The sequence below is a fragment of the Schistocerca serialis genome, chromosome 9 (assembly GCF_023864345.2).
Source record: "Schistocerca serialis cubense isolate TAMUIC-IGC-003099 chromosome 9, iqSchSeri2.2, whole genome shotgun sequence".
Taxonomy (NCBI): Eukaryota; Metazoa; Arthropoda; class Insecta; order Orthoptera; family Acrididae; genus Schistocerca; species Schistocerca serialis.
Genome location: NC_064646.1, coordinates 500,261,657 through 500,285,205, shown reverse-complemented (window position 1 = coordinate 500,285,205; position 23,549 = coordinate 500,261,657). Strand labels below are relative to the sequence as shown.

The window sequence follows — 23,549 nt, the reverse complement described above, 5'->3', positions numbered from 1 at the left end:
AATGTTGATAACCTGCCGTTTTAACAGCAGTAGCCGATCTAACAACTGCGCCAGACGTTGTTTTATATAGGTGCTCGCCAGCGCCATATTCTGCCTGTTTTCGTCTCTCTGTATTTGAGTAGGCATGAATATACAAGTTTCTTTGACATTTCAGTGTGTATACGCAAGACGTAAATGTGAAACAGATTTTAAAGCCCAGTAATTGGCTGTCTTGGTGGTTGTCGCAGCATCTGCTAAGACCACGTGATCCAGCTAACCAGGTGATCAAGCGTGCACACTTCGGGCAGCCCGTTTGATGTTCATCATCTTGAGGCGGGTCACATCTCCAGGAAAGAGTCCCAGCGCTCCACGTTTGGTTTGCACATGGTCACAGTACTTCGCAGTCTGTTCAGCGTCTTCCATGTCTGATAGGGTGGTTGGAATCCGGCAGCGGGCGCTTCCTTTTGGTTTTGGCTATTACTTGTACTTGCCTTATTTCGCCACAGTTCTATTCAGCAAGCAGAAGGTGAGGATGTAATTGCTTTAGTAGTCGAAGAAAGTTCGCTCTTTCTTGACTTTAGCGTAGGACGTGATGTATCGCTTCCAGACATTTTTGTGTTTTTTTCTTCCTAACCTTTGCCGCTGTTCTTCGTCTGATATCCGGGGATTGACATGCCTACAAGACGACAGGTTTTGTGGACTGGAGTTGGTCGCGGCAAGCAGTTGCAATGCGGCCTCTCTCGTTAAGGGCGGTGACAACGTGTCCGGAGTTGAATGCCAGACTGGTGCAGCGTACTCTGCCGGAGAGAAACGTAGGTATAGAGCAGACGTACTTTAGGACATTTGACTGAGCTCACCATGCGCTGTTAGTGATCGCGCGTATATTATTATTTCGGTCGCAGAATTTCAGCTTCATGCAATGGTCTTTCAAAATCAGTGTGCTGTCGCGATTAACTCTGAGGTATATAGTGGTATACCAGTATTGTAGTTGCTTGCACCACCACGTTACTTCAAATTTTTTCCCAGCTTGTCTACTTCTCAAGTGAAACGTACAGACCTGTGTTTTGGAATGGTTGGGCTTCAGGTGGTTTTGTCATAGTATTCTGCCAGATCTTGGAGGAATGCAGTCAGTTCCATTTGTATCTCCTCACCCGTTCTTCTTAGGATGCAACAGCTGTGTCGTCGGCGCAAAGGAAAGATCTTCTGTTTGTTCCGACAGATTCGTCATCGGTCTAGATATTATACAGCAGAGGCGCCAACACACTGCCTTGAGGAAGACCGTTCTTCTGGATTCACCTTCGTATTTACCTGTTGTTCAGGATGAAAAAGAACTGACTGTTCTGTAGTAGACTTTGGATGAAGTGCATTAAACTGCATTCCTTGCTGAGTGTATGAATATTCCTCACGAGTTTGTTATGATTTCCTGTATCACTGCCCTGTGTCGTATTTGTTCTTTACGTATATGCAGAATTATGTTGAGGATCTGCGCACAACACGGTTTTTCTCGGACGAAATGAACACTTGATGTTAGTGGGCACAGTGGTTAATAAATACGAGAATCAGCTAGCAGCTGAAATCTGCTGTACCATAATTGTTCAAAACCTACAATTACAGTAGAGAAACAGGTAAACGATACATGCTGTATGTGAACGTGAATCTACCTCAGTCCAGTGTAATTGCTCCATAAGAAATTTAGGCCCAATACGCATGACAAGACATGAGGTGGATTCTTTTAGTTCTGCATTGACGTCACTTCAGAGTCAACGGCCTAGTTTTACTGCCCACTGGCGATCGATAGATCTCCTTTTAGGTGTTCACCACCGAAATGCTCGACAGCTACAGCTCAGTTCCATGAGGATGTCTCGCTTCACTCAACACAGGCCACTGTCCGTGGCCATGCAGGGAAGCAACCTCGGCATTGCGGTTTTGCAAATACCGCCGAGCTTTCTTGTTGCAACGCTTTGTCGATCTCGCCGTCAGTTCTTGCTCGCGACATTAAATTACGAGCCGTCGCTCTTGGAAGAGTACAATAATGAGGTCTGCAGCTCAGTTCCATGTAATTGCTCTGACCTCGTTGCACTGCATGTGGGTGCACTCTCCTAAAATTTGTGACGAGACCTTTCGTTGCGAAAATAAGTGCTGTGCCGTTTTACGTCTATTAACGACTTCACAGTTTCTTGAAATTGGGTGTGATCCATGTTTCTCGTTTCCGCCGTTGCGTCATCTAATTCTGCTTTGCCGTTCCACGCCGTTCGCTTTCATTAAAGTGTTTCATAACTGCAGCTTCTTCACGTATCGGCTGTCTCGCGCACTACCCTAGTTGGCGCGGCTTTTTGCGCCTATTGCTCCACTTTCATTCCGATCGGGCCATAAATTTCGCTCTGCGCCGGTTAATTTTTCTCTTTGATCGGCCACGCTTATGGCGTGGTGCGTTTTCGGCCGCGCATTAATATTCCGTGCCGTCCGCTGGCGCTCTCGCCCCGTGATGACGCAATTCGTGCAGTAAGCCTGCGACGCCAAACGGCCGCGCGTTCTCCGGCCTCTGCCCCTAATGTGCTGATGTGCTGTGTGCACGTGTACCGCCGCCCGTTGTGGGGAAGGAAGACATCGTGAACGTAGTATCCCGGAGAGTTCATTAGGGATGAAACACAAGTTGGCATTTTTTTATTGATTTCATGCAGAGACAGATAAAGTTAAGTCACATAATCATACCAACAGGAAATTTATCTCACTTGATAACAAAATATAAAAAATAAAGTAAATATAAAATATAAAACACAAATTATGGAAAGATAAGCGAAGGACTTGCGAGATTAGTCTGATTGCACCATTCGAATAGGAGCTACAAATTTTTACACTTCGATCTGAAATCTGTATCTACATTACTATACAAAGACAAGTCGTCGTTTAACGTTGTTATCAAAAAACTCAAAAAGTCGTCGACCGATTTAATTCAGACCTGTACATGACACAGGCTAAATATTTCTTGTACATAAATATACGTAACGTACACTACTGGCCATCAAAATTGCTACACCACGAAGACGACGTGCTACAGACGCGACAGGAAGAAGATGCTGTGATATGCAAATGATTAGCTTTTCAGAGCATTCACACACACCTACAACGTGCTGACATGAGGAAAGTTTCCAACCGATTTCTCATACCCAAACAAGAGTTGATCGGCGTTGCATTGTTCAAATGGTTCAAATGGCTCTGAGCACTATGGGACTTAACATATGTGGTCATCAGTCCCCTAGAACTTAGAACTACTTAAACCTAACTAACCTAAGGACATCACACACATCCATGCCCGAGGCAAGATTCGAACCTGCGACCGTAGCAGTCCCGCGGTTCCGAACTGAGCGCCTAGAACCGCTAGACCACCGCGGCCGGCCGCGTTGCATGGTGAAACGTTGTTGAGATGCCTCGTGTAAGGAGGAGAAATGCGTACCATCACATTTCGGATTGTAGCCTATCGCGATTGCGGTTTATCGTATCGCGACATTGTTGCTCGCGTTGGTCGAGATACAATGACTGTTAGCAGAATATGGAATCGGTGGGTTCAGGAGGGTAATATGGAACACCGTGCTGGATCCCAACGGCCTCGTATCACTAGCAGTCGAGATGACAGGCATCTTATCCGCATGGCTGTAACGGATAGTTCAGCCACGTCTCTATCCCTGAGTCAACAGATGGGGACGTTTGCTAGACAACAACCATCTGCACGAACAGTTCGACGACGTTAGCAGCAACACGGACAATCAGCTCGGAGACCGTGGCTGCGTTTACCTTCACGCTGCATCACAGACAGGAGCGCCTGCGATGGTGTACTCGACGACGAACCTGGGTGCACGAATGGCACATCGCGGTGAATGCACATTGGAAGCGTGTATTCGTCATCGCCATACTGGCGTATCACCCGGCCATTGGTTACACGTCTCGGTCACCTCTTGTTCGCATTGACGGCACTTTGAATAGTGGACGTTGCATTTCAGATGTGTTAAGACCCGTAGCTCTACCCTTCATTCGATCCCTGCGTAACCCTACATTTCAGCAGGATAATGCACGACCGCATGTTCCAGGTGCTGTACGGGCCTTTCTGGATACAGAAAATGTTCGACTGCTGCCCTGGCCAGCACATTCTCCAGATCTCTCAGCAATTGAAAACGTCTGGTCAATGGTGGCCGAGCAACTGGCTCGTCACAATACGCCAGTCACTACTGTTGATGAACTGTGGTATCGTGTTGAAGCTGCATGGGCAGCTGTACCTGTACACGCCATCCAAGCTCTGTTTGACTCAATTCCCAGGCTTATCAAGGCCGTTATTTCGGCCAATGGTGGTTGTTCTGGGTACTGATTTCTCAGGATCTACGCACGCAAATTGCGTGAAAATGTAATCACATGTCAGTTCTAGTATAATATGTTTGTCCGATGAATACCTGTTTACCATCTGCATTTCTTCTTGGTATAGCAATTTTAATGGCCAGTAGTGTATAATAGGGAAAGGTTGTTGTAAGAATCTCGAGAAGCTCTTGACCAACTTCAAAGATTTACACAATACTCTAATATACATTCAGAGAGACGTGGGCCGTGCCGTATTTTATGGACTATAAGACGCCACGGACAGTAAGCAGCACCCTAATTTTTAAGCAATTTTTTTTAAATGGCATATTTACCATTTTTGTTATTAGATTCCAAAACCAGACTAAAAAATTCTTGGTTTATAAAACCGAACTGACCTTCGTAATTCCTGAAAGTCGTTATGTGCACTTCTTCTTCTTCTTCTTCCTGTTCGTCGTCACAGTTGTCCTCTTCATACATAAGATGGTCTTCATTGCCATCGAGAGCGTTACTTACGCCGCACTTCTTGAAAATTCCACTATAGAACGCGACTGTTTATCCGCTACCACATTTGTTTAACTATATATTATTTTAAAGCTCCCTTTGGTGTGAATTCATGTTGGGTTACATCCATCCTCCCTTCTGTTCCATTCCTCTCTCATATACTCTTTAAATGGTTTATTTATCATGACATCAAGAAGTGGCAGTTCTGAAAGAACTCCTCCCGGAATAACAGCAAGTTCTGTATTTCCCCGTCTCAGTCTCACATTCACAGAATTTATCAAATGACTACTAAATTGATGTAGCACAAGAAGAAAACTCTTCTTCGATAAAGGGCCTTTCCTTCTATCCCGCGCTCTGTTAATCCATAATTTCGTATCAACCTCGTCCATCCAACCCCTTGTCATGTATGTGAACACTACCGCCTGGCAGTATTTCAGAGGGTTTTGCCATTGTTCTGCGTTCGAAAATACATTGAGTTTAGTGCCTTCAGCACAACATGAAAGGACAACAGTGTGGTGCAAGTTTTCATGTCCACGTGTTTTTATAGTTACAGTTTTAGCACCTCTCATTGCAACAATTATCTTTCTCGGCACATCAAAAAAAAAAAAAATGGTTCAAATGGCTCTGAGCACTATGGGACTCAACTGCTGAGGTCATTAGTCCCCTAGAACTTAGAACTAGTTAAACCGAACTAACCTAAGGACATCACAAACATCCATGCCCGAGACAGGATTCGAACCTGCGACCGTAGCGGTCTTGCGGTTCCAGACTGCAGCGCCTTTAACCGCACGGCCACTTCGGCCGGCTCGGCACATCAAATGCCAGGTGAGTTTCGTCCTTATTCGGAATTTGGTTTAGTTCCAAACGGGTTTTCTTTCGATGTTGAATAATGAAGCGATGAGAAGATAATGTTCTCTCTTCGTACTATTGTGTCATTTTATGAGGTATTTTGATTTTGGTTCGCATGCTAAGTCGATGGTACTTCATAAACATGTTGCGCCAACCAACTCTATCCGTAAGATGCGTGAAGCTCCACATTGCGCTAGCTTATGAGCGTGTATCTGAATAATTTTTGTAATTGTTCCAATGCCATTTTGACGGTGTCCTTGAATCCATTTCAATATATCATCTTTCTGCTTTGATCATTTTGCATTGAGTCCTGTATTTGCACATTCACTCTTGCTCGTGGTTTTCATTTACTCTTTATTAGCCCGCCGATCGCGAATGTTTTTTTTTCTGTTTGTGGAGGGCGGAAATCCAGCTCAGCTCTCCAATTTCCATGCTCTTATAGATATGCTATAGCCCGCATCATATGAATACATTTATTAGATATGCTATAGCCCGCATCATATGAATACATTTATTTTTTTCTACTACGAAACAAGCCGCTAAAAATATTGTACTGTTACCGATAACCGAAATCGCATTCAGTTCAAGTTCACTGGACCCGTAGACTGCAATGAAGCACCTTAGGCTAGACAGTGTTCTGGGTTTGTGGTGTCTCCCTGATAGTGGTAGAAAGTTTGTGAATCCCCTGCTGCCAGTTGAATCCAATGTTGCCAGATAGAGATAGGGTCCCCGCGGTATCGAATATATGGCTATTATTAAGACTTGTGGAAACTTTAAATCAAACACTGGACTTTTTATGTTATTTGCGAGTATAAGATGCACCTGATTTTTGAGGCAGTTTTTCGAAGAAGAAAGTGCGTCTTGTAGTCCGTAAAATAGGGTATATTTTCTTAAACAACAATGTACAGCTTTTCTTTTAAAGCCGACTGCGAAACAGAAAATGCTGCGCTATGCTGTGTTGCGGACGCCTGCCGTTTCGGCATCTTTCTCAGTTTCAGTTACGATAGGAGAGCATGTCGAGCATTTGACAGATTATTATTCCCATATATAGTCTTCATCGTTGTACATGATTTTTAAACTAAAATTGTACTCACATCTACGCGCTGTCTTGTTTTCTTCCTTGTAGTCGGTTTTAAAAGAAAACAGGAAAATTATATTTATGGATTATCGGCATATAATAAAATAAAAGATGGTAATGTATCAGATTGCTGTAAGTAACTGCTAGACGTTTTACATTAGGAGAAGGCCTATTTCGGCAGTATCGCCATCTTCAGACTAACTGCAACCAAATGCGCTTTGTTAGAAGTTGTAACATTATAACAAATTACAATTTTGTTCTATTGCATGGTAGTACTTGCATCCGTATGGCATAGCGGCGCTGTCGCTGTGTTATAAGCTTAATGCTGCATAGGGCGTTTCCATCTGCAAGCAAGATTTTAAATATTTATCTTAATCTCTGTTAACTGCTGTTGTTCGCAAGTGTAAGCTAGGCCCTTTATCGCTTGTATATAACGTTGTGGTTTTGACAGCTATGATCGACAGCTAATGTAGCAATGCTGTATGTTTACAAGTTGTATCTTCATTCGTGTATGTATCTGTGGCGTGGTATTATAATCGTTGTTATGTTTTTGTAGTGTGTATATATCTATTAGACTACTACTTCGGAATGTAAATCGTTATGAAACTGTGTAATCGTACCTGTTTGCAGATTAGTACGATGCGTAATACTGTCACCGTAGCTACTATCCTGACAGAATCAGCAGCGGCAGAGGTCTCCCATGCCTTGTACACCAGTGATTCCAGTCGATTTAGGCATTCGCCGGCCGCTGTGCCCGAGCGGTTCTAGGTGCTTCAGTCCGGAACCGCGCTGCTTCTACGGTCGCAGGTTCGAATCCTACCTCTGGCATGATGGATGTGTGTGAACCTTAGGTTAGTTGGGTTTAAGTAGTTTTAAGTTTAGTGGACTGATGACCTCAGATGTTAAGTCCCATTGTGCTTAGAGCCATTTGAGCCATTTTTTACGCATTCATTTTGAGCGAATTCAATTCCCAGTCAAGGTTTCGTTAGCTAAACAAGGCTGAAGATCAGTCGGGGGGGAGAGAAAGAGGAGATGATCTGAGAGGGGGAGAGAAAGCATGGGAAGGGAAGTGAAGGTAGAGAGAGGAAAGGAGGAGATGGACAGAGGGTGGAGGAAGAGGTGAAGAGGTGTAGAGAGGGACGTGGAGATGAGCAGAGAGCGCGAGAAGAGAAGAAGACTGAGACGTATATTCAATTCCCATACGTAATTTAGCTATGTCCGCCCCCGGTAGCTGAGTGGTCAGCGCCACAGAATGTCAATCCTAAGGGCCCGGATCCGATTCCCGGCTGGGTCGGAGATTTTTTCCGCTCAAGGACTGGGTGTTCTGTTGCTCTCATCATCATCATCATTCCATCCCCATCGACGCGCAAGTCGCCGAAGTGGCGTCAAATCGAAAGACTTGCACCCGGCGAACCGTCTACCCGACGGAAGACCCTAGTCACACGACATTTTTTATTTACCAATTGCGAAGCATTTCAAGTTTTGTTAGTATAAATACGTATATCAAATTCTAACATTTTCTTTTATAAAGACAGATGAAATGGTGAACACATGTGGTAACGAAGTGTTTATGGACGTAAGAGCTACACTAAGGGAAAAAAATCGTTTTTAAAATATTGTAGACGATAATAGTTCCTGCATGTTTATCACATTCTCTTAACATATGTACAACGCCCTCTTCACTGAGGCAGGAATCGCGACACGGAGCGGGGATTAATTTTAACAAATGGTTCGTTTTATGACCATACATGTGACTTGTTCTTTGTCTGTAAACAGTAACAGTTCCTTTTCTCGTGATGTACGAAGCTGAGAAACCGAGGGTGGTGTGGAATCCATTGCTGAACCGCCCAGTACCATGTGCTTTTGATGTTGCCGACCATGCGTACTAAAATTGTCCGTTTCGTTTCGCTTGCTTGTCTCGTAGGCTGTGTCGGTGGGAAGCAGATGCTGTACCATTTTCGCCAGTTGATCTACACGGCCGTGGCCACTAATACCGACACGACCCGGTATCCGTCGTAGATTAACCGGTTGATGCAGATCCTTTGCTGTGCTGAGACTTCGCAGCGTATCGGGTTCCAATGGACTTCCTTCGGCTGCGTTCGTAAGAGACTGTAGGGCACTCGCCGAGTCAGTACGTATCAGGACTCGGCAAGCTTGTAAACCGACTATGTAAAAAATAAATCGATGAGCGGCAACGCATTCACCAGGTAATACCGACGCTCCTGTCGATAGCAAGAATTATTGTCATCACCATGTATGCTTATCAAACAATGCTGCTCCTACAGCGCTGTACGACATTTTGGAACAATAAGTGAATAATTTGTACCAGTCATGACAGTTACGATCCAATTCTGAGAACGTAGAGGCTGTCTGTTCACTTTAGGGTCAAGTTGGGATTGGTCAACGCCGAGGGAAGGAATGAAGGAAGGAGTGCTAGGCTATAACTGCCAGTCGACGATAAGCGCAGTGTAAATGTACGGCAGGCAGAGACTGAACGAGGGTGTGGGGGAAATATGCCTTGAACGCTTTACATCAACCATCTCGACAACAACGAATGTCAGTTTTGGAAAATCTCGGAGAACCGAAATTTAGATAGACGAACGAGAATGTCAGAAACCCTGGTGCCGAATTGGACCTTTATATTGTTAAAGGAACCGTGTCAGCTTTCGCCTCAGTTAATTGTAGGAAACCGGGAGAGAGTAAAATCAAAATGACTTGACGGGGGTATGAACCTCGGTCCTCCCGAAAATCTGTCCAAGCTGCGAATTAGCCACTGCGGTACGGCATTTGCTTTGGCTGCCTATTACTCGCTTCTCTGCGTGCTTGCAAGTTGTTCCTCATTTCTTGGGAGTCTCTGCCTGCAATAACTGAGCTTTTGTAATTCTTGGCAGGCAACCAAGGTCAGCAATTTAATTAATGGTAATAAAGGAAAAGTTAACTCCTCGCCGAGAACCGTCAAGGATAAAATAACAGAACTTATGTCTTTCTGCGCCATCCCGTGACAGTAGATTTCTGTTTCTGACTCTTCGCTAAGCGTCTTTTACAGAAATTACGGCGACCCAGTTTTGCGATTACACTCTGAAGCAGTTTACAGAGTCGTCAGTTTTTCGGTATGAATGTATAAGGGTCGTTCAAGCGAAGCAGAGGGAGAACCTGTAACTCCAGCAATGTAGCCGTCGTAGTGATGTGACGTAACTGCGCGCACTACATGTATTTCCAAGACGACTGCTGTGGTATGCTTTGAACGTCGCCACCAATGAAGGACCTCCAGGCCGCCGACCAATGAAGACCGCCCGAACCGTGGCCAACGATAAATACGGGCCTGCGCGCACGTCCATATGACGTCAGCAATGTAGTGTTCACGGCTGACTGCGTCTAGTCGGCCGTGTGTAGTGTTGACGGCCGGCGACAAATACTTATCAGGGCCCTTTCGTCAAATCTTTGACAGTTCAGTAGGGACGCTTAAGCAGAGATCTGTGTTAAAAGTTAGAGCGAGGACCGTTCTTTAGATGTCTCTTCGCTTGCTTTAGTTCATTTAAGCTATAAAACGAAGAAGTATATTTGGTGCGCGGCTGCCACCACAGTGATCAAAGTGCCAAGAATACGAAATGCTTCATAACACAAAGCCAGCTGACCACAAAAACCGTAATAAGCGGTTGCAATCTTAGAAACGAATAGCTGCAGCAATCAGCTGCATTCAGAGTTGCTGCACTGTGGATGATGTGAAGCTTACATATAAAAAGAAAGGATATCGAAGATGTGAAAAGCAAAGTGTGTTCAAAGTGTACATAAGTGAAATAGAATTATATATGACGGTAGTATCTGTTCCCGAAAGAACAGTTACCGTGGATGACCATGCAGCTTTGCTAGAAATGAAATGATAATTAAATGGACACCCTAGCTGCAAACAGGCGTTGACGTACTTCATTGGGGACATGTTGAAAATGTGTGCCCCGACCGGGACTCGAACCCGGGATCTCCTGCTTACATGGCAGTATGAGTATGATGGGCAAACATCTATTAGGCGCACTACGAATGTAGTGGTGTGGGCATGTTGGGAATGTGGATCTCACGGGGAACGTGCAAGGGATAAGTCCCTGCAGACGCACTATCCTCTGTGCCCGCGGTGGCTCAGATGGATAGAGCATCTGCCATGTAAGCAGGAGATCCCGGGTTCGAGTCCCGGTCGGGGCACACATTTTTAACATGTTCCCAATGAAGTACGTCAACGCCTGTTTGCAGCTTGGGTGTCCATTTAATTATCATTTGAAATAAAATTTTCTTGTACTCTAAATAATCTAACTTAACCTTCATAAATTCCTCGCCGGCCGAAGTGGTCGTGCGGTTAAAGGCGCTGCAGTCTGGAACCGCAAGACCGCTACGGTCGCAGGTTCGTATCCTGCCTCGGGCATGGATGTTTGTGATGTCCTTAGGTTAGTTAGGTTTAACTAGTTCTAAGTTCTAGGGGACTAATGACCTCAGCAGTTGAGTCCCATAGTGCTCAGAGCCATTTGAACCATAAATTCCTCATTAGGTGATTCATATATTCGTTCTCATGTTTCTGGAGTAATACGTAAAATAGTATACTGTGGGTTTCAAGTACTGTATTGCAACCAGGAATAGCTTTTGCCAGTTGCTAAAAGTCTTGGGTTTCGTCAGGAGCGCCCCAGGGAAGGCGATGTTCTCTCTGCGGAACATTATTGAGAAAATTTAGAGAACCGGCGTTTGAAGCTGACTGCAAAACGTTTCTCTGCTGTCAACGTACATTCCTCGTAACGACGACGAAGACCAGGTAAGAGAACTTAGTGCTCATATGGAGGCACACACCCGTAGACAGGTTTCTCCGTCCCTGTGTTTGCGAGAGGAACAGGAAAAGAAATTACTAGTAGGGGTACAGGGTACCCTCCGCCGCACATCGTACGGTGACCTGCCGAATATGTACACTATGTGATCAAAAGAATCCGGACGCCCTCCATAAACAAACGTTTTTCGCATTAGGTGCATTGTACTGCCACCTACTGCCAGGTACTCCACATCACCGACCTGTGTAGTCATTAGACATCGTTAGAGAGCAGAATGGGGCGCTCCGCGGAACTCACGGTCTTCGAACGTGGTCAGGTGATTGGGTGTCACCTGTGTCATAAGTCTGTACGGGAGATTTCCATATTGCTAAACACCCTTAGGTCCACTGTTTCCGATATGCTAGTGAAGTGGAAACGTGATGGGACACGTACAGCACAAAAGCGTACAGGCCGATCTCGTCTGTTGACTGACAGAGACCGCCGATAGTTGAAGAGGGTCGTAATGTTTCATAAGCAGACATCTATCCAGACCATTACACTGGAATTACAAATTGCATCAGGATCCACTGCAAGTACTATGACAATTAGGCGGGAGGTGAGGAAACTTGGATTTCATGGTCGAGTGGCTGCTCATAAGCCACACATCACTCCGGTAGGCCGCGCGGAGTGGCCGCGTGGTTTGAGGCGTCATGTCACGGACTGCGTGGCCCGCCGCGCCGGAGGTTTCAGTCTTCCCTCGGGCGTGGGTGTGTGTGTTGTTTCTGGCATAAGTTAGTTTAAGTAGTGTGTAAGACTATGACCTCAGCAGTTTCGTCCCTTAGGAATTCACACACATTCGAACATCACTCCGGGAAATGCGAAACAACGCCTCGATTGTTGTAAGGAGCGTAAACACTGGACGATTAAACAGTGAAAAAACGTTGTGTGGAGTGACGAATCACGGTACACAATGTGGCGATCCGATGGCAGGGTGTGGGTATGGCGAATGCCTGGTGAACATCATGTGCCAGCGTGTGTAGTGCCAACAGTAAAATTCGGAGGCGGTGGTGTTATGGTGCGGTCGTGTTTTTCGTGCAGTGGTCTTGAACCCCTTGTTGTTTTTCGTGGCACTATCACAGCACAGGCCTACATTGATGTTTTGAGCACCTTCTTGGTTCCCACTGTTGAAGAGCAATTTGGGTATGGCGATTGCATCTTTCAACACGACCGAGCACCTGTTCATAATGCACTGCCTGTGGCGAAGTGGTTACACGAGAGTAACATCCCTGTAATGGACTGGCCTGCGCCGAGTCCTGACCTGAATCCTATAGAACACCTTTGGGATGCTTTGGAACGCCGACTTCGTGCCAGGCCTCACCGACCGACATCGATGCCTCTCCTCCGTGCAGCACTCCGTGAAGAATGGGCTGCCATTCCCCAATAAACCTACCAGCACGTGATTGAACGTATGCCTGCGAGAGTGGAAGCTATCATCAAGGTTAAGGGTGGGCCAACACCATACTGAATTCCAGCGATACCGATGGAGGGCGCCACGAACTCGTAAGTCATTTTCAACCACGTGTCCGGATACTTGTGATGGTTCAAATGGCTCTGAGCACTATGGGACTCAACTGCTGTGGTCATAAGTCCCCTAGAACTTAGAACTAATTAAACCTAACTAACCTAAAGACAGCACACAACACCCAGCCATCACGAGGCAGAGAAAATCCCTGACCCCGCCGGGAATCGAACCCGGGAACCCGGGCGTGGGAAGCGAGAACGCTACCGCACGACCACGAGATGCGGGCGGATACTTGTGATAATATAGTGTATGTAGATGTAGACTTGCTCATGGGAGTGTGCCTAGAACATCCGGTCCGTTACTAGAAAGATGGTAGAGCATCTGCATGATGAAACGTCGTGTCGCGAGTTCCAAATGGCAAGAAAAGGGAAGGGTCATAACTGGAGACGTCCGCTATCACCCGTCGTCGTGTCCTGCTCGTCGGTGTTCGGAGGTTACTGGTCTTGGGGTGAATGCCTGCTTCTGCGACTCTTTACAGAACCGCCTAAGGACTAGTAGAAGGAACTGGCGAGGCAGACTATCACAGAATGTGATTCTCCACACGCCCGAAGCGTTCTTTGTGATTAGAGTTGCAGGATCACCCGACGTTACAACCTGCATCTGTCACCTGGTCATCACTGTATGTTGTGCTACGTTTGGAAAATAACGTGAACGACGAGAGCGATTATACGTAAGTTGCTTCGTAGCTATCCTCGACGTCTGACAGAGTGTTATTATCAGTGAAGTACCCGTAATGCCTCAGTCATTAGTCCGCATTTGATCAGAACGGCCGTTAAATATACTCTGCACGTTTCGCGTGCTCTAGCAAGCGGGCTCGGGTTGGCTTTTTCATATGCGGCGGCATGTCCACTTCCGCGATCCAGGCCGCTGATTACTTGAGACGGACAGGCACCTGCCCAGGGCATCGTGATCGGAATCGCGACACCGCGAAGGGCGACCCTCGCCAGCCGGTGCTGCACTGGGACCGGAGACTGGCGAGTGTTGACCAGGTGCCGGTACCGAACTTCGAGCAGTGAAACGCCGTTGGTGGTGAACCGGCGACGCAGTGGCGACATTAACTTGCGTTCGCTCACCTCTTTCCGAGAGCCGTACTCTCTCTCTGTCCATCTCTCTCTCTCTTTCTTTTTTTTCTTCTTTCTTTCTGTCTAATGCGCCACCTGTATAGCGCTAATCTCTGAGCGGTTTTTCCTGTAGAAGACTTTTAGCGCCATTTCAATTGCAACCGCGGAGTTGCTTTGGTAGCATGCTTCTTCGCTTCCCACAACATTGAAGTGAGATATTTCTTTCTCATCCTAAATGACCAAACATAGTTACCCAACAAAACTTTTCTTTTTCCACAATTTTCTCAGACAGCGACGTACCCTTGGAAAAACATAATCCGGCGTGAGGTCACCTAATGCATACAGCAGTTCGACATCGTGTAAATCTGTTTCTCTGTCTTTATTCATTGTAAATGTCATTCCAGCTGTGAGTAAAATGTGTAAAGTTTATTCTTTTGTATAAAATGTACTGCAGTACTTCTATTTTTATGATATTCCGCGTAGTCTAATTAAACAGTCACTAATGCACTTAATTAAACAGTACTAATGCACTTATTTAATAACCATACACAACACTCGGCACATTCATGCTACACAATTTCAGTGCTTTTCTGTCATAGAGAAGCTTAAACTACAATAGTACTTTCGGAACTTGTAAGCAAAATATACAGTTTTCGGATTAAACAAGGATGTCAGTCAGTAGCACGGCGGATACCGCACTGTTTTCTGCAAGTTTCAAGTGTAAAAGCGGTTGTTTAGCATTACAAATAACAATAAGCAGAATAGAAAGTAAGTACACCTAACCAGCAGTATATTGATATACACCTCGCCAAGTGTAGTAGCTGTACAAAATTGTTATTTTGCATCGAGCAACTGCAGCTTCCAGTTTGCTGTCGGAGTTTTTACGATGTAGGAACTGAAGATTGAAACACGCATTACGCCAGTTGAAGATGGGTCCAAGCTCGAAACGCGTAAAGGCATAAATAAAAATGCATAAAAAGTAGCTGGTTGCTGTATTTCACAAAATAATATGTTTCACTGTAAATTCGTTAAAAAATCAAGAAAATAGCGTTCAGTGTTTTACATTAACGTCTTTAACTAAAGAGATGCTCGTATCAGATTCGTTTTTTCAAATCCAACTATGCGGTTAACTTTTCCAGACAAGTAGCTCTAGATTGTTATTAGCTAATTCTTGTTTGATACATGTCGTTATAAAACTAAAAGCGTGAAGAAATTAATAACGCTACTGGAGTATATATTCTGCGAGCAACAGAATGAAATTCATTTCGGCAGATTTTAATTCCATTGTACTTTGTTTTAAAGTCACACTTACAAGATAGCCTCCATAGCCGCTAACACGCGCCTGTGCAGTGGCTCTCGACCCAGAGGTAAGCCGGTACGAATCTTGGTGGCCGATGAAATTTTCGCTGCCAGTATACGGGCAGCAAGGGAAGAGAGGTGCTGGCGTAGACTTTCTGATTGGCAGTCTCTGCGTCAGTGTCAAGCATTAAATTGCCTGCAGTGTCTCGTGAAGTGAGAGCATCTGACTGACACTGTTGATGGTGACCCGTCCGTCGAATGGGAACGGTCAACTTGGCGGCCTCCTTACTACTTTCGGAGGCGAGTAAATCATGTGCTGTCACCGGATTTCATCCTCTCGCATCTCTCATCATCATCAAACATTAACTACACATGCTTCGATTACATCGCCTACTCTTTACAAATACTAATACGACACACTTCTCACGTATCGGCAATAAAGGGGTCCAATGTGCGCCGAGGAAGAAACATCCTTTCGAGAGGTGACTGAACACAGTCCGAGGCACACCCCAGCCAATAATGCCATTTGACATTTTTATATTACAAGACTATCTGCTGCTCGGCGATACATTTCACTTTTTAGCGAAGAGTAAAATTTCGTTCCTTTATGAAGTTGTTCAATAAGTTTTACACTCATAAATTTTCATGTAGACTTTTTATGTGTCGCACTTGAAGATTTATTTGTTGATCGCTCATCGTTACAAGGAGCTTTGCGAAATAATTTTAGAACATTGTAGAAATCAAATTTCCATCCACCTGTCGCTAAGGACAACCCACACGTGCTGCAAATAGTTAATTTTTGGTGTACTACTCTTTCAAAAAACGTACGATTTCCGTTATGACATACGGAAAAATTTGTTTTCTGATTACATGTGTAATAATATTCTCATATTATACTAGGGTTTGGGGGGTGGGGGGTTACTTCATGCCCACGTTTTGAAAATATAGCTAACTACTCAGTTACCTTATGTTTTAAATTTTTGAAGAAACTATTTATTGTTTTTAATTTTTCAGTCAAACTTGACCCAAAAATGTGCGTAAAAGTCAACAACAATGAAGGAAAATGGCATTTCTAAATTTCTTTGGTGGTGATCTTAAGGTCTCTAGTACAGGTTATTGAAAGTACGTTGGTATTGCTACGTGTGTGCTAAAAAATAGGTTCTGAAGTCGACTTCCAACATCAGTACTACTTTAAGAAATATCATCACGTGTTATTTCGAAGAGTAAATTTTTTTTTTCTTTTTACATCTATTTACCGTAGATTCAAAAAAATTCACGTCCTTTTCCATTCCGCCCGATACGTTCCATATGAAAGGCGAAACGGGTATAGGATAATTAGACACCAGTATTTTGGAAGGAAAGTCGTTTTGTTTAGGAACGAACGTTTTTATGCTGCAGAAAATGAGCACGTCAACAATTCTTTTTATTTCTTGTTTATTCTGTTGTCCCGGTAACCTACTCGTGTGATCTGTGCAGCGTCTCAGGTCTCCGCGTCGAGCTTACCTCGTGAGCTTTGTGCGCCGCACTAGCTCGTGTGGCTTCTGTTTCCGGCGTTGCAGAACAGTAGCGGCCAGCATTACGCTCTGTACTGTTTCTGGGGTGCTGCGCTAGTGTATACAACATCAGCAACTATGAACTGGTGGCATTTTTCTGTTTTGCTCCGGGAACGGTGCAGCAGTTGTGCCTGGCCACTCCACTTTGTACGTACTCGTGTTCCTCTTTTTAAACAAACGTGGCTGTTGCGCCAGAATATGTTCCATCCCTGTACTTTCTCTGCTTAGCTGTAACTATACGAGATGTGTACATAAGATACCGTTGTTATTCTGCTACACTACCCGCCTACACGCCTGACATACACTGTTGCAAAACGGCGACGACAAGGCACCTCTCTGCACGGTTACAAGGGACCGACGATATCGCTGTTTGGTCCCTTCCGCCAAACAAACAAACGAACCAACCAACCATTGTTATAGGCGAGGAGGGGGGGGGGGGAGGGGTACGGGGCATTTCGAGCGTTAACGTATCTTAGCGCTCACCGACAAGAGTAAAATTCGATAATGAAATTTTCACTCTACAGCGTAGTGTGCGCTCATACGAAACTTCCTGAGAGATTAAAACTGTGTGACAGACCGAGGCTCGAACTCGGGACCTTTGCCTTTCGCGGGCAAGTGCTCTGCCGACTGAGGTACCCAAGCACGACTCGCGACCCGTCCTCACAGCCATGTGTCCGCAGTATCCTTCCTTCCAGGAATGCTAGTTCTGCAAGGTTCGTAGAGGAGCTTCTGTGAAGTTCGGAAGGTAGGAGACGAGGCACTGGCCGAATTGAGGCTGTGAGGACGGGCCGTCAGTCGTGCTTGGCCAGCTCAATCGGTAGAGCACTTGTCTGCGAAAGGCAAAGGTCCCGAGCTCGAATCTCTTTACGTCAACCACTTTCAATCTCTCACGAAGTGTCAAGGGTAAAATCTCGTTTCACAATGAAGCATGTTTCCAACGCTTGAATGACATTGTGCCACTCCGCCTATCGGGAGATCAATATCATAGTCGGTGTTATTAAGTATGTCCACTTTCTACCTTTCCGAATGAGAACTGAGATTCCAAGACCGGTTCCAGGTGCCGCGCCAGCTGAATGGCTCTCTGACCGGGCCCCTGGCAATGCGCCAGGATTAGCAGTCAGTATAGCTCTGATAAAAGTTCATCCAACTCCCTGGGCTTTAAGTTAAACTTCGTAACTTCTCTCAGTTGATGAAAGTAGGGATAATTAGTTCGCAGCTAATTCATGTAACTGTTTTCAATCTTATCAAAATGCTTCACTGTCAGTCCACTTCATCAATCAAAAATAACTACTTTCTCTCGAAAGAAACGCCAACTACAAATCATAGCGATGAAAACTTCTGTGATGTTCTTCAGTAAAAAGTTACGACCTACGCGCCGTAAAATCCGGTAAGTTCAGTTACATTCAGCATTCAAATGGAAAGTCTTGGCCTGGCGGTTCGATCTTTTCAGTGTACAGTGAACTGAACATACAATACAGGCTGTTTCATTCTTTAGGGATGGCGTTCCTAGACTAATCTAAGGTGGGGATTGTGGCCTGCCACTGCTGCTCGCCTGTGATTGGTCCGCTGGATACACCGGAATGCGGCGAGGCTCGATCCGTGCTGCGTAACTTCTGCAACACAGTTATCCAGAAATTTTCATAAATAAATTCCGTGAACTCATAGCACATTTGTCCGCTCAGCGGTGCTGATTGTCGATTTGAATGGATGATGGACGTCCTAGGCGGTCCGACACAGCTTTTGGTATGGAACAGCCACATGTACCAATCAACCGCTATAGATGTTTATCATGCGTTTATAAGTGCTCGATTTTCAGCCAGACTTCTAATCTAATAATAATAATAATAATAATAATAATGATTTCGTGTGGGTCAGCGGTGAGGTGCAAGTCTTTAAACTGCACGCGACATTGGCGACTTGGGTGTCCGTAACGCACAGAAATAAACCTACCTACAAATGGCACTGAGCATTATGGGACTTAACATCTTAGGTCATCAGTCCTGTAGAACTTAGAACTACTTAAACCTAACTAACCTAGGGACATCACACACATCCATGCCCGAAGCAGGATTCGAACCTCCGACCTTGGCGGTCGTGCGGTTCCAGAGTGAAGCACCTAGAACCTCTCGGTCACACCAGCTGGCAAACCTACTTACAGTTTTACGTGGAATCCGAACCATTCATCGTTCACGGCGAGTGTTTACATCATTGACACGTGAGGGCTACGCTAAAGGCAGGCTGAATTTTGATAAAGCAGATCTTGTTGTACAGCAGCAGCTGCACTACAGAACAGCATTCGGGCACACCGCGAACCGTGCGTCAGCACTGGCATCTCAGACAGACGATAAGCAAATGTGTGGTTACATATGCAGGTAGAACACTAAACCAGAAAAAGAGGTGACATATGATGTATTGGCAGAAGAGCCAACACCGTGTTGCTAGAGGAGGCCGAAATGCACGCGTTTAAGCTCACGCACACTGGCGTGAGGTCTGGAACAAGGTAAGGTAATTATAGTAGCCAAAAATAGTACATAGCTTCTGGAATACTTAACTTTAATCCATAATTGGAGAACATCGCTCTTGATGATACATAATTACAATCTCAATATAACTGGTAATGGCGCCTTGCCAGGTCGTAGCAAATGACGTAGCTGAAGGCTATGCTAACTATCGTCTCGGCAAATGAGAGCATATTTTTCATTTATCCATCTCTGGCAAAGTCTGCTGTACAACTGGGGCGAGTGCTATGACGTCTCTCTTAGACCTGCCGTGTGGCGGCGCTCGGTCTGCAATCGCTGAAAGTGGCGACACGCGGGGGTCCGACGTATACTAACGGACCGCGGCCGATTTAAAGGCTACCACCTAGCAAGTGTGGTGTCTGGCGGTGACACCACAACATATACTGAATGATTGCTTTAACTTGAGACAACTAAATATCTCGAAAACAGCGCATTATTAGAAAAAAAAATTCGAGTTGAAGAATTAATACAGGGGGACATTTGTCTGTGCTACAACAGGCCACCTCCTAACTTCCTCTCCTGCGAGGGCGGGGTCAACTTCGTATTTTCAAACAGGAACCTCCTACTTTTATTGCAAGTCCAACCATTGTTTCCCGTTCGTGGTAGACGGCACTGTAATGCACAAAAGAACCTCCTACTTTTATTGCAAGTCCAACCATTGTTTCCCGTTCGTGGTAGACGGCACTGTAATGCACAAATATCAAATGTGCCTGATTTTTGCAATCAGGAACTGACAAATTTCATTCTACATTCCATTTGCGATGTGAATGCGAACCTTTGTGTTTCAATGTTTGATACTTACACTGAAACGCCAAAGAAACTGATACATTCATGCACATTCAAATACAGAGATATGTAAACAGCAGAATACGGCGCTGCGATCGGCAACGCCTGTATACCACAAGTGTCTGGCGCAGTTGATAGATCTGTTACTGCTGCTGCAATGTCAGATTATCAAGATTTCAGTGAGTTTGAACGTGGTGTTATACTCGCGTTCGAGCGATGGGACACAATATCTCCGAGATAGCGATGACTTGGGGTTTTTTCGTACGACCATTTCACGAGTGTACCCAGAGTATCTGGAATCCGGTAAAACATCAAATCTGCGATATCGCTGCGGCCGGAAAAAGACCCTGCACGAACGGGACCAATGCCGACTGAAGAGAATCGTTCAACGTAACGGAAGTGCAACCCTTCCGCAAATTGCTGCAGATTTCAACGCTGTGCCTTCAGCAAGTGTCAACGAGCGATCCATTCAACGAAACATGATCGATATGGGCCTTGGAGCCGAAGGCCGACTCGTGTACCCGTGATGACGGGCCGACACAAAGCTTTACGCCTCGCCTGGGCCCGTCAGTACCGACATTGGACTGTTAGAGACTGGAAACATGTTGCCTGGTCGGACGAGTCTCGTTTCATACTGTATCGAGTGGATGGACGTGTGTGGGTATGGAGACAACCTCATGAATCCGTGGACCCTGCATGTCAGCAGGGGACTGTTAAAGCTGGTGGGGCTCTGTAATGGTGTGGGATGTATGCAGCTGGAATAATATGGGACCTCTGATACGTCTAGATACGACTCTGGCAGGTGGCACATACCTAAGCGTCATACCTAAGCATCACTTGAATCCATTCATGTCTATTGTGCATTCCGACGGACTTGGGCAATTCCAGCAGGACAATGCGACACCCCACACATCCAGACTTGAAACAGAGTGATTACAGGAACATTCCTCTGAGTTTAAACGCTTCCGCTGGCGCCGGCCGGGGTGGCCGAGCGGTTCTAGGCGCTACAGTCTGGAACCGCGCGACCGCTACGGTCGCAGGTTAGAATCCTGCCTCGGGCATGGTTAGTTAGGTTTAAGTAGTTCTAAGTTCTAGGGGACTGATGACCTCAGATGTTAAGCCCCATAGCGCTCAGAGCCATTTTGAACTTCCGCTGGCCACCAAACTACCGTGACATGAACATTATTGAGCGTATCTGGGATGCCCTGAAATGTGCTCTTCAGAAGAGATCTCCACCCCCTCATACTCTTACGTATTTATTGACACCCTTGCAGGATTCATGGTGTGATTTTCCTCCAGCATTACTTCAGAGACTAGTCGAGTTCATGTGCTACGTCGTGTTGCGGCGCTTCTGCGTGGTCTCGGGGCCCTACACGATGTTAGGCAGGTGTACCAGTTCGTTTGGGTCTGTATTATATGTTCGACATTTAGTGTAGTGTTGCAGATTTGATTGTACAGTACACGATGCTTAGCCGTTTAAATGTCTGGTTAGAAACTACGTTTAGCACGATGCAGAAACAATGACGTGTATGTAATAGTTTTTTGTTCCCATCGGGATGATTGATAACAGTGGGTTCCCATGCCTCTCGGGATTAGGGTATTTGATTTCGGCGAAGCCCCTTGCCTCTCTTCGTTGGGATGCTTGATTTCGGCGAGTATCCATGGCAGGTGCACCTGTCACTATCACTTCCTGGACATTGTACCTTATAACAATGGTTGTGGTTCGTATTCTGCCTGTAGCCGCATAGTGGCCAGTTGGAGAGTTACGGCTGTTGGATGGAAACACGCACTGCAGTCAGTCGCCCTAATGGCGGGATTAGAGAGCGGCCGCCGAAATTAAGCACTGCGGTAGTTTGGGGACTCGCCACAATCAACCCCGTAGTGAACAGAAAGCTACGTTACTATACAAGTAGCTTATTTGTCGGAAATGTCAGTATCTAGGCATATTACTTGTATTTGAGTTGCAGTCACAGTTGCAGCTCTCGAGTAACGTTTGAATATCAGTGTCAATCGTTAACGAAGCGTAGTATCAAATGCGTCGGTTGTTAATTCCCAAAGCAGGCACAGATGATATTTGTCGATTACAGTACCATCTACTACCATTGAGAGACAGTGGTTTGAGTAAACTGTACGTGTGTTTTACGTAGAATCTGAATATGCAGTAAAATGGGTATTCCCAATTTAAATAGGAAGCTGACCCAGTGCGAGCAGGACGGTGGTCAAGAAGTGGCCAGACAGATGTCCCCTTTATTAATATCAACTTTTCAGTTCTAACATTTTTTTCGTACGAAGCGTCATGTTCGAGATATTTAGTTGTCTCAAATGAAAACAAACGCACTGTAGATTGTGCACGACGTGGCTGTAAAGTGTAAAATCTTTATGACGATTATAAATATCGATCTGCAAAAGATAGAAAATTAGTGAGTACTTGGAATTATAACCCTGCACACTCAAGCTGAAGAGAACCCGCCAGGTTAGCCGAGAGCCTAACGCGCTGCTTCCTGGGCTCGGGTAGGCACGCCGGCCCCGATCGAATCCGCCCGCCGGATTAACGAGGAGGACTGGTGTGCCGGCCAGCCAGGATGTGGTTTTTAGGCGGTTTTCCACATCCCTCTAGGTGAATACCGGGCTGGTCCCCACGTCCCGCCTCAGTTGCACGACTCACAGACATTTGAATCACATCCGCACTTTTCCCTGATTTGCAATAGACGCAGACAGATGGGGTGCACTGATTCTGTCCCGGGGGGTACAGGGTGGCGGCAGGAAGGGCATCCGGTTACCCCTTCAAATTAACATGCCAAATCCAATTTAACCACGCCAACCCCGCGCACAATCAGGGACCAAGGCGCAAGCGATAGATAGATAGAACACTCAAGCTGAAGAGCATCGAGCATACAAAACACGAACCCTGAAATAATCCGTGATCCGACCGGATTCGATCCTGCTATCTTTCGGTTACTAAGCCCGCATTTGTAACACAACTAATGAGATCGTCGGGGCGTAACGGAGGGCTGTGTGTGCTGCAACCGGACGCCACGCTGTTGTGCTTGAGGCAGTGGTTGCCTCCCGCGGCCGCGGTAGCCAACTGTTTTTCCTGGACCAGTTAGCAAGGTTTATGGCCAGTGGACGGCGGAGTTGCATCTCGCGCGAGTGTGCTGCACGTGTTTGCCTGTCGACAGACGGCAGCAGTCGAGTCGCGTCTGTAACAGTGTGC

At 45.8% G+C, this 23,549-nt stretch overlaps 1 protein-coding gene and 1 non-coding gene across 5 annotated transcripts in view; both read left to right on the top strand.

The window, feature by feature from the left end:
• LOC126419062 (uncharacterized) overlaps positions 1-23,549 on the top strand; it is a 1,102,766-nt gene that overhangs the window by 769,937 nt on the left and 309,280 nt on the right. The window lies entirely within an intron of this gene.
• Positions 10,874-10,948, top strand: Trnat-ugu (transfer RNA threonine (anticodon UGU)). Its single transcript has one exon. It is a non-coding gene; the product is annotated as a tRNA-Thr (tRNA).